Genomic DNA, 10,397 nt, shown 5'->3' on the forward strand with positions numbered 1-10,397 from the left:
AATAAGAAAGTTCATTTTCTAATTGTGCATGACAATAAGTGCTTGAAGAACAGAACACAGGGATCAGTGATGGAGGGGGAGGAGTTGGGGAGGATGTAGTAAGTTGTCCGGGATGACTTCATTGAAAAGAGATGGATAAAGACAATAGTCAGTTTAACAAGGAAAGGGAGCTCCAGTGTTCTAGGAAGGGGAGATAATAAACAGGTGTAAAAAGTCCGTAAAAGAGAAAGTATTGGAAGCATTTTAGACCAGTGTGGCTAAAGTGCAGAGACCAAGTGGGAGCTAGATTCAGGATGCAGGTGGAGAGGAAGCTGTGAATAGGTCATGAGGGGAATGGAAACCACAGTAAGAAAGCAGGAGAGTGATAAAACTCAATTTATGTCTGTGAAAAATCTTTCAATCTGCAATATGAAAAATGGACTGAAGGGGCGCATGTTCAGAAATAAGTTATTTGGAATGCTTTTGTTGAAATCTGGCAAGTGCAGAAAAAGTGAATGCCAATTTGAGGGAAAAAATGTAGAAAAAGTGAAAGCCAATTTGAGATAGACTTGGTCAGACTTGTTACATGTGGAGATGAGGAAAAGAGCAAATGAAAAAAGATCAATCAAAACATAGGAGGGCAGAACATTTTAATGTTCTCTACATAGGCATATGTATTGGTCAAAACTCATCAAAAACACTCTATGATATGAGCATTTTTATATTAAAAGAAAAAACTGTATACAGATGTTGAACACTAATTCTGTATGCTGATTAATTTAGGGGAATGTGTACTGATATCTGTAAGTTACTTTGAAATACTTAAAAAGTAAAATGGATTCAATGGAAGGATAGAGGGATGAATAGATACATTAGAAAATAAGCAAAGTAAATATCAATATTATTGTTAAAAAGCCTTATAGTTTCTGGTAACTTTGTAGAGCTACTTGGAAACACATATCAAAAGCATTACAAATGCAGATTTTTTTGACCTAGTTATTCAACCTCTAGAAAGATGTCTTGTGGAATAATCAGAGATACATATAAAGATTTATTACATAATGTTTAGAGAAATATAATGTTTAGTAAAAAGATAAACAAAATCTATAAATAAGCATGTGGATTAAATATAGTATATCCACTTGATTAAATTCTATTATCCTCAATATCATTCTGTAGGAAAAAATTTAAGCAACCATAAAAAAAAAACAAGATACATTTTTAAGTAGAAAAATTAAATTTGTAATATATTACCCATATTTTGTAAGTGCACCTTGTAAATAGTATTTAAAACATCATTAGCGTTTTACCAAAATGTTAGCAATTATTAAAAATTACATTATTTTCATCTTGTGTATTTTCAGTTTTCATATTTTCTACAATATTAAATATGTCTACTTCCTTAATAAAAAGTAGCATGTAATTTTAAAAGAATTCTGCCATAATTATTTAAAATTAGATACCAAGATAAACAATATTGTCTATAATATTAGAAATAAGACTAAAATATAGAGATAGATATGACTACTTTAAAAATGTATTCAGAAACAATATTTTTAGCTATACAACTCCTAATTATATGTTGTATGGAGAAGCAAAGAGTCTCCATGAGGTTTTAGAAATAGCTAAAGAGAATTGGTGCCAAAGAAGCCAAGAAGGTTGTTGGCTGACATTTAAAACCTCAAAGCAAAGACAGGAAAATCACTGTTTGCGTAGGACAAGTCTCGCTATGCCTGGAGAAAATTGTGTGTATTTTGTTTTGCTTTGTTGTTGGATTTTATGTTTTTGTTTCCATTGCTTTAGTTTTGGTTTTGGTTTCTTTGGTTAAGGTAATTGAAGTTCTATGACCCACTGACCTCCTTATACCATTAAATTAACCTTTGACTAAAAAATGATGGATTTTTTTCCCTGTGGTTGACATATTTCCTCTAAGACTCAGATTTCTGGAATTTCTATCAGATAAATTTTAAAACTTTCTCATAGTAGTCATTAGTATAATTGGTGAAAAATGCAACTTTAGATGAGTTCCTTTAGACTACTTTCTGAATAATAAAGCCCAAAGAACCTAAAGAACATTGAATTATCTATTGACATCAGGCTAAATAGTTTTCAAATTTATATTTAGTTCTGTATTATTTGATGTCTTAATAGGTCACTTTAATTGATATCAAAATAAGTTTTCTGAAGAAAGGAGTGGTTAGCAGTGCATTTGAAAATAGAATGAAAATAGTTGAGATTAATGATATAAACTAAAATGAAATATATTAAAAATAGGTGAGAAGTCATATATCTTCATTGTCAGTATCAACTGAGTATAAACAAGATTGGAGAGTATTGGCTTCAAAATTGTGCATTAAATCCAAAACTAGGTGACTAAAATATCATTATTTGCCAAGATCAAGAATCAGTTGCCAAAAAAACTAATGCCATTTTAATGATACAGGATCAATTGTGTCTAGATTAACTATCTGTTCATATTTCATTACGACTAGGAGTAATACTTTCCATTTTTGTTGTTCACATTTTTAACAGCTTACTATACAAAACACTACTTAGATGATGAAAGGTTTGTTTTCCACATTGAATATCTTAAAATTCTGCATAATTGCCAGAAGAATCAAATGGTAACATAATATTAATAAATGTCTTCAAATGTTGAAGAACTTCCACTTTTAAAGTGAATTAACTTCATTCAATGAGGTACCAGAAGGCTAAATGAGCACCAAATAGAGATATTATTCATGTTTCTTTTCAATATATGCTTTTCTCTCTGTGAATGCGTGCATTATGCCTTATTCTTCAATTTCTAGCATTTGGCCCAATGTCTGTAATATTTAGTCAATATTTGTGAATATTGGTGGAATGAATAAATGAATAAAGACACAGTTTCCTAATTTAGGCATTATTTTTTTCTAACAAAACCATTCACTAGAGTATTTTGATCCTAAAAGGAGTATTTTGTCATGTTTAATATTTTTAAAAATTGTACTTATTTAAGTGTACAACATGATGATTTGATGTACGTATACGCAGTGAAATGATCATTTCAGTCAAGATGATTGGCATATTCATCTCTTCTCTTCACCTTACCTTTCATGTGTGGGTGGTGAGAGCACCTGACCTACCTTTTGGCACACTTCTGTTATTAATACAGTCTTGACTGTACATTAGGTCACTAGACTTATTGGTCCCACATATCTGCAACATTGAACCAGAATAAAACTATTTTAAAGTTAAAAACAAAAAAACTCAAAACAAAACAAAAAAACCTGTCCAAAAAAATGGAAGTGATGACAATGCAGTCACTGGAATGATTTAAGCAAAATCTACATCACTATTTTCAGAAGCGTCAGAGAAGAAAATCCTTGCTTTCACAGGCACCTTGTTTTAAATTCTAACTCCTTTATCTACCAGAGGCTTTCCCTCATTGTCATTTAAATTTGCTGTCATCTTTTCCATCCTAAAACAAATCCTATTTTTGCTACTATCCTATATCTCACCTTCTTTTTGCAGCCTGTTGCCTATAATACCACTATCATATCATTGTATCATATTAACCCGTTATTCTTCTTCATCACTCCCTCTACTCTAACCCAGTGCTTATTTCCTCGCCACTCCACTGAAGCTACTGTCATCACGAGCTCTAAACAATTCCTCTTTTTAAATGTAATGGACACGAGTACTCTGCCCCATTTGACAGTCTTAACTTCTTTTGAAGCACTCTCTTCCTTTGGCTTCTGTGATAACACATTTTGCTTTTTTTTCTTTTAAACACTATCTCTATGACCATGCCCTTCATCCTCCTTTTGGGTTTCCCATTCTTTCCCACATCTTTTCATGGTGGTAGAGTTTATCTGCATTCCATCCAGAGCTTGCTTTTTCTCATTCTACGCTCATGAGTCAGTCTCTTATTCCAATTTGTGCATGTATGCTTGACTCACATATCTCCCAGGTTAGATAATTAAACTCTAAACCCAAAGATGTATGTGCTTATTGAACATCCACATTTGAATGACCCATAGAAATCCAAATACAGCATGTCCAAACTACTCCCTCATTCTTATTGATTTCTAAATCGGTTTTTCTCTCGGTAGATAATACAACCAATACACTTCTCCAAGCCAGAGAGCTAGCTGTTAGTCCTGAATTTACTTATACTCTGTCAATCTACCCTGGTGGCTCAGATGGCAAAGTGTCTGCCTACCATGCCGGAGACCCGAGTTCAATCCCTGGGTCTGGAAGATCTCCTGAAGAAGGAAATGGCAACCCACTCCAGTGTTCTTGCCTGGACAATCCCATGGATGGAGGAGCCTGATAGGCTACAATGGGGTTGCAAAGAGTTGGACATGACTGAGCAACTTTACTTGTCAATCTACCAATACACAGGTATCTAAAATGATTAATTCTAGCAGCCAAATGTCATCAAATATATAAAATACACCCTGATAACATACGTCCTTATATCTCTAGTGTCCTTTAAGCCTACTATCTACCAGTTCCCTAGTTTAAGCTCCCATTATCTTCTGCTTAGATAGCTGCCTGGGGCTTCCCTGGTGGCTCAGAGGTTAAAGCATCTGCCTGCAATGTGGGAGACCTGGGTTCGATCCCTGGGTTGGGAAGATCCTCTGGAGAAAGAAATGGCAACCCACTCCAGTACTCTTGCCTGGAGAATCCCATGGACTGTGGAGCCTGGTGGGCTACAGTCCACAGGGTTGCAAAGAGTCTGACATGACTGAGCGAAGATAGCTGCAATAATTTCCTATCTTATTTCATTGATTTGAGTTCATTTTTAACACAGTAGCCAAAGTAATCTTTTTAAAATATGAAAATGATCATATCACTTCCTTCCATCAAATCCTTTTCTGGCTACCAATTTCCTCCAGATTATAGTGCAAAATTGTTCAGGATTTGGAATCTATGGTTGGATAGCATCCCCAACTCAGTGGACATGAGTTTGAACAAGCTCCAGGAGTTGGTGATGGACAGGGAGGTCTGACGTGCTGCAGTCCATGGGGTCACAAAGAGTTGGACATGATTAAGCAACTGAACTGCACTAAACCATATTCCTAGAGTCATCTCCTAGAAGTATCTTCCACCTAGCTTACATGTAAACTCTACCCACTGATCTATCAGTCTTAGTAACACCATACTCACCTTCATGTCTGGACATTTGATAAGAAATTTCTCTGCTTGAACTGTTCCTCCTTCCAGGCTTCATATTGCTAACTTTTAAACTCAGGTGCCACTTATTTCAGAAATACCTCCCTGATCTGCCTCCTACATACTCCAATAGCTCCCTTAGTTACTCCTTTAGTTAGAGCACTCACAGTCATTTGTTGTTGCCCTTAGATTATAAACTCCAAAAAGTGGTATGGTTTGGTATCTAGTTCAGAGTTATATTCCCACTGAGTAGCACAGTGACTATCATATAGCAGATACTCCAAAACAATTTTTTTAAGAAAAAAGTAAATATAAAAAGAATATTTATCAAATAAAGATAAATAAAATTAATGTTATACAGTCATGAACAATTAACAATAATTTGAGAGAATGAGAAGAACATGGCAGGGATATCTTGAAGACTGTGCAGTGTTTTTAGTTGGAGTTGTGGCCAAATAAATATCAACTTCTGAGAAGTGATCAGGTTCAAGAAACTGTCACGTTGAAAGGACCTAGTATGAAGGAGGGGGAAGGTTTGTCTTTTCCCTGTTCCTTATTTGAGTTATGGTATTCTGGGTTTGGAGAAGGCAATGGCACCCCACTCCAGTACTCTTGCCTGGAAAATCCTATGGATGGAGGAGCCTGGTGGGCTGCAGTCCATAGGGTCTCGAAGAGTTGGGCATGACTGAGCGACTTCACTTTCACTTTCATGCATTGGAGAAGGAAATGGCAACCCACTCCAGTGTTCTTGCCTGGAGAATCCCAGGGACAGGGGAGCCTGGTGGGCTGCCGTCTCTGGGGTCACACAGAGTTGGACACGACTGAAGCGACTTAGCAGCAGCAGCAGCATTCTGGGTTATGCTTCACTCATTGAACGAAACATTGGGAAAGCTGTAGTGATTAAGAGAGCACATGGGACAGTAAAATGTCCTAAAACCTTAGAACAGGAATGGTTGAAATAATTAGGGCCAATTAGTGTAGAGAAGACATATAGTTGAAGACTGACTGACTCCAAATACTTGAAAAGCTCTCAGAAAAGAATATTCTCCTTGTATCATTCAGGGTTTAAAATTAGTATGAATGGGTCTACATGGAGATGAAATATTTCTCATCAGAGAGAGAAATTTCATGTGATCTAGAGTTTTGCAAAGAGGTTTTAGAGGTCATTGCCATGTTACTAAAATTATAGAAGCATAGGATAGAGGCAGAGAAGGCAATGGCACCCCACTCCAGTACTCTTGCCTGGAAAATCCCATGGATGGAGGAGCCTGGTAGGTGGCAGTCTATGGGGTCGCTAAGAGTCGGATACGACTGAGCAACTTCACTTTCACTTTTCACTTTCATACATTGGAGAAGGAAATGGCAACCCACTCCAGTGTTCTTGCCTGGAGAATCCCAGGGACGGGGGACCCTGGTGGGCTGCCATCTATGGGGTCGCACAGAGTTGGACATGACTGAAGCGACTTAGCAGCAGCAGCAGCAGGATAGAGGACTGCTAAGGGTTCAAACATTACAGCAGGGATCCCCAGTCCCCTGGGCCAGGGACTGCTACTAGTCTGTAGCCTGTTGGGAACTGGGCTGCACAGCAGGTGAGTGGCAGGTGAAACCAAAACCATTGCCCCACCACCACCTGTGAAAAGTTGTCTTCAATGAAATCAATCCCTGGTGCCAAAAAGGTTGGGGACTGCTGCATTAGAGGGTATAGGAAAGGTTCAGGATAGATCAGTGTTCACATATGAAGGTCTGTTGCTAGAGTCTTGTACTGTTGTTCCATAAAGATGGCATCAAGAGTGTAACATGAAAACTATGTCAGAGTCAATATTAGGACCAGAATCAGGGAACCACAAGACACAGTAGCAGCATGTTATTCAATAAGGAGAGAATTGTTCAGGTCAAGCTGGATTTAGCAGACAGAGTAATGCTCTTGGGGGACCATTAATAAATGTGAGGACTCTGATTCCCAAATTGAGCTTTTAAGTCTCAAGAGTATATTGGCTATCATCTGATCCTTCAAAATATTTGACAGTCTCTTCAAACGTTAGCATAAGTGATGAAACTTACCAACGCAAGAGAGACAAACCTCCATCTGCATCTAAATCCTCCAGTTTTTAGGAGAGGGGGCTGAGGGCCTCCATGATTGAAGGTGGTGTCATTTTTCTGGAATTCTTTGAAAGCTATAGGTAGAGTGAAGCCAGAGAGAGAAAAGGGCATGTCTCAATTTGAGGGAAATTTCCTGTCTCTGAGAGCTGCCAAGAACCTCCCCAATTGTCCTCAGTCAGATCCACTTAGGGAGTTTTGGATTCAGACACTGCCAAACTTCACATAAGTCAGAGAAGCAGACTTATCTTTGCCCTTAGTCTTTCCTTAGGAAGAACACTGTCCCTTTAGCTCTTTCACATCTGAAAATTAATCTGTGGAAATAACTTTGGCATCAGATATTCCTGGGAAATAAAACCATTCAAGAACTGTGAATAAATTTATTGGACTTTTACTTGAGAATAATTGTTGGTACCTGGGAAGAAAAGAGATGTCACTAAGAATGAAGGTGTGTGCCAGGGAAGTGTATGGATGAGATTTCCCTTTAGGACATGACTGGAGAAAGTGTTCCTGCTTCAAGAGGGCTCTGCTTGCAGCCATCTTGAGTAGATTTTGACTTTGTTTTATGAAAGTTATCCAGAGTCTACACGGATTAAGAATCTTTTGATCTGTTTTGACTTCAAGGACACACCATGCCCTGTTTTAGGTGCCAAGTTTGTGTTCTGTTGAAAACCATACTTAATAGTTTGGCAGTATCAATGCTAACCCAACAGAGAGATTTCCCATTTTTATGAAACACCCACAAAAAGTCAACATTGTGGTTTTTAGCATCCATTCACCAAATAACAGAGTAATAAAAACAAGATTGGAAGGACTTGAAAGCACTCAAGATATTTTACTCTGGCATCTAATATGATTTCAACAAAGTATTATGTAGCTTAGCTAAGATAAAATGGACAAGGAAAATGTATTTATTGAATAGCTGTCTCGTTTTCAGAAATTTAAGAAAAGTACGGAGTACCTATAAAAAACTGACCTTATTCTGAAAAGTCATTAATTTGATGGATGAGAAAAAATAAGCATACAAAAATTTTAAATTACACCCAAGGCAGTACATAATACAGAAAGGATTTTTCCTTACTATTCTTCAACACTTGACAATTTCTTTTCTAAAACACATATTGAGTCTGTCATTTTCTTTCTTAGTGGGTGTCACCAATCATCTTTTGCCTGAAATACCTCCTTCATCTGGTTCCTGCATTTCTGTCTTTGCCCTCCCTAACAGATCGCCACACAGTAAACTAAACATTTTGAAGCACATCCAATTATGCCATTCTTCTTCATAAGATCCTTCAAGGGATTGCCACTGCATATATGGAAAAAGCCACGAACCTCACCATGCCACAGGTCCAGCAGGAGATAGTACTGCCCGTCTCTCCAACCTTCTCTTGGGCACCATCCTCCTTCCTCAGTTCAGTTCAGTCACTCAGTCACGTCCGACTCTTTGTGACCCCATGAATCATCAGCATCATTCCTTCCAAAGAAATCCCAGGGCTGATCTCCTTCAGAATGGACTGGTTGGATCTCCTGGCAGTCCAAGGGACTTTCAAGAGTCTTCTCCAACACCACAGTTCAAAAGCCTCAATTCTTCAGCACTCAGCTTTCTTCACAGTCCAACTCTCACATCCATACATGACCACAGGAAAAACCATAGCCTTGACTAGATGGACCTTTGTTGGCAAAGTAATGTCTCTGCTTTTGAATATGCTATCTAGGTTGGTCATAACTTTCCTTTCAAGGAGTAAGTGTCTTTTAATTTCATGGCTGCAGTCACCATCTGCAGTGATTTTGGAGCCCCCCAAAATAAAGTCTGACACTGTTTTCACTGTTTCCCCATCTATTTCCCATGAAGTGATGGGACCAGATGCCATGATCTTCATCTTCTGAATGTTGAGCTTTAAGCCAACTTTTTCACTCTCCACTTTCACTTTCATCAAGAGGCTCTTTAATTCCTCTTCACTTTCTGCCATAAGGGTGGTGTCATCTGCATATCTGAGGTTATTGATATTTCTCCCAGCAATCTTGATTCCAGCTTGTGCTTCTTCCAGCCCAGCATTTCTCATGATGTACTCTGCACAGAAGTTAAATAAGCAGGATGACAATATACAGCCTTGATGTACTCCTTTTCCTATTTGGAACCAGTCTGTTCCATGTCCTCCTTCCTATGCCCACTCAATTCTGGGACTTTTCCTATGCTATCCTTTCTCCTAATATACTGTCCTTCTAAGCCCTCCTTGGGGCTAGATCTTCCCCATCACTTAGGAATCAGCCTAAGTATCACCTTCCCAGAGAGCCCTTCCTTGAACACTGAGTTTGAAGACTACCTCTGTCGCTTTCCACTTCAGCACTTCAGGACATTATTCAGCTTTCCCATTTTTGAATGTTTAAAATCAAACTGCATGTTTTGCCTATACTCCATTCCTTGCCCCACTTAAGATTTTTGAAGCAGGAGCCCTGTTTGTCTTCTCCATATGGTTTCACAGCCCAAGAGCCTGCTTTGGAGTAAGTGCTTAATACATAGGTTGAATGAATGGCTGAATAAATGCACACACATTTTTTCAAAGGTAGCCTGATATTTTCCAAACTATACAATGCTTCATATAAATATAAATCAGATACTGAAACAGAGACAAGAAGAATTGGGCAATGAATTCAATATCAGTGAAGGAGAAATGAGGCTAACGGAGGAATGTTGTTAAATATTCTCTTTGCTCAGTGTGTGAAGCAGAGTTTGGAAACACTGGCTGTTAAAAATGCTGAAGAAAAGTATAGGCTTACACAGACTGACAGATTCAGTGGCGGGTTAATGTAGAAGATAGGTCTTGAGTTAAGTCTTGAAAGCAATGTGGAACTGAGTTGGCATGGAAGGATTAATAAAAATGATGAGTTAACCATGCAAAGCGGCAGAAGCAGGAAACCTGGAATTATATAGCTTCATGGGAGCACTAAGAAATCCTAACTTCCTGATTTGTAGACATAGTTCTCCACAGAATTAGATTTCTGAATCCTCTGCTCACCTACCTAAATGCCTTGGTTTTATTTCCAAGCAGTTCTTTTCTTAATGTTTCTTAGAACATGCCTTCCTTTGGAGGGGGGAGGGAAGTCATGAGAAATGAAAAAGTCAGAATGCTTTACTCTGTAATCCCTCTCAAACTTTAGAT

This window comes from Bos indicus, chromosome 20 (assembly GCF_029378745.1).
Source record: "Bos indicus isolate NIAB-ARS_2022 breed Sahiwal x Tharparkar chromosome 20, NIAB-ARS_B.indTharparkar_mat_pri_1.0, whole genome shotgun sequence".
Classification (NCBI taxonomy): Eukaryota; Metazoa; Chordata; class Mammalia; order Artiodactyla; family Bovidae; genus Bos; species Bos indicus.